The sequence below is a fragment of the Silene latifolia genome, chromosome 1 (assembly GCF_048544455.1).
Source record: "Silene latifolia isolate original U9 population chromosome 1, ASM4854445v1, whole genome shotgun sequence".
In the NCBI taxonomy this organism is placed as follows: Eukaryota; Viridiplantae; Streptophyta; class Magnoliopsida; order Caryophyllales; family Caryophyllaceae; genus Silene; species Silene latifolia.
Genome location: NC_133526.1, coordinates 163,756,509 through 163,758,558, shown reverse-complemented (window position 1 = coordinate 163,758,558; position 2,050 = coordinate 163,756,509). Strand labels below are relative to the sequence as shown.

Here is a 2,050-nt window from a genome sequence, read left to right as displayed (position 1 = left end):
GCTCTCCATGTTTCACATCAATCACCGCACCCGCGGTGTGTAGAAAAGGTCTTCCTAGGATGATTGGAATGTTGGAATCTTCCTCCATATCAACAATGACAAAGTCCACCGGGATGAAAAACTTCCCAATTCGCACGGGGACATCTTCCCATATCCCTAATGGTGTCTTCGTCGATCTATCGGCCATTTGAAGTGTGATGTTGGTGCATTTAAGCTTTCCCATTCCCAACCTTTTACTTACCGAGTACGGCATGACACTCACACTAGCCCCTAGGTCACATAAGGCTTTGTTGATCGTCGTGTCGCCAATAGTCTCAAGTTTCCGGATTGACTTCTTCTTTGTGAGGATATCTTTCATGTACTTTGCATAGTCCGGAACGTGGTTGATTAATTCCGTGAAAGGAATTGAGACTTCTAAATTCTTCACAATTGCCATGAACTTTCCAAGTTGATCATCAAATTTGGGCTTGGCTTGACGACTTGGAAAAGGAAGTCTAATCACAATGGGCTCCTTCTCTTTGGCCTTGTCTTCATTTTTCTTTGAACTTTCTTCTTTTGATGATTCTCCATCTTTGGAGTTTTGCACAATTTCTTCCTTTTCACTAGCTTCCACAACTTCATCCTCAACTTGCTTCTTCGGTGCTTCATACCTTGTACCACTTCTCAAGTGAATGGCACTAACCGTTTCATGTCTAGGGGGATTACTTTGAGGTGGTAATTGCCCCTTTTGTCTTTGTGAGCTTGAAGATGCTAGTTGAGTCAATTGTGTTTCCAACATCTTGGTGTGAGCTAGAATGTTGTTGATGGTGGTTTCTTTTGCTTGGCTATCTTTTTGCATTTGGGTGAAAAATTCTTGTTGATTCTTTTGCATTTGGGGGACCGCTTTTTGGACATCAAAGCCTTGGTCATTTTGGTGATTGTATGGATTTTGATTTTGGTAACCTTGGTTTTGATTGTAAAAGGGTCTTTGATTTTGGTTTCTCATGGGTGGTGGAGTGTATGTTGTTTGAGGGTTTTGAACATTTTGGCTCTTGTATGAGAGATTTGGATGGAACTTGGTGTTTTCATTGTAAAAATTTGAATAAGGGGTACCACTTTTGTAAGCTTGGAAAGCATTAACTTGTTCGGTTGTTCCCCTACACTCACTTGGGTCATGACCCAAAGTTCCACAATTCTCACATATCCCACTTGGGATTGATGAGGATGCCGTCATGGCATTGACATGATGCTTCGATGATTTTGAGTTTTCCTCAAGTCTAGCCATAGCTTGTTCAAACTTCAAGTTGATTGTGTCAATGTGAGCACTAAGTTGAGCACCCAATTGGGTAACGGAGTCCACTTCATGCTTTCCTCCTCTAGTAGCCTTGCGAGGTTCACTATATTGTGAATTATGGACCGCCATTTCCTCAATCTTGTTCCATGTTTGATTGTCATCAACTTCGGTGAACATTCCATTTGATCCCATATTGAGAATGTTCCTAGAATCTTCATATAAACCATTCCAAAATTGTTGCACCAAAAACCATTCGCTAAGTCCATGGTTAGGACATGAGCGACAAATACCTTTAAACCGCTCCCAAGCTTCATACAAAGACTCTTCATCCCTTTGCTTAAAACCCGTAATTTGAGCTCTTAGCATGTTGGTCTTTTCCGGTGGGTAGAATTTTTTGTAGAAAGCTAGAGCCAACTTCTTCCAAGAATCTATTCCAAGGGTGGCCTTATCAAGGCCCTTCAACCATTGCTTTGCGGTGCCGATTAAGGAAAAAGGAATTAAGACCCATCTTATTTGGTCTTGAGTCACGCCCGTTTGAGAGATAGCATCACAATAATCGCAAAAGGTTTCCATATGAGAATGAGGGTCCTCACTAGGCATTCCCCCGAATTGGCTCCTCTCAACTAGTTGGATGAAGGCGGACTTGGCAATAAAATTTCCGGTGAGATGTTGCGGTGTAGGAGTACCATTTGGTAGATTATCCTCGGTGGGTACGGAGTGTGACGAGAATTTTGGCATTGTAGGTGGATTTTGTGAGATATTGTGTAATGGGTTTTC

General features: G+C 42.0%; 1 non-coding gene across 1 annotated transcript; it reads left to right on the top strand.

Annotated features, from left to right (window-relative positions):
* The first annotated feature begins 1,532 nt into the window (after positions 1-1,532).
* Positions 1,533-1,639, top strand: LOC141619281 (small nucleolar RNA R71). The gene has a single exon (XR_012531651.1). It is a non-coding gene; the product is annotated as a small nucleolar RNA R71 (small nucleolar RNA).
* The last annotated feature ends 411 nt before the right edge of the window (positions 1,640-2,050 follow it).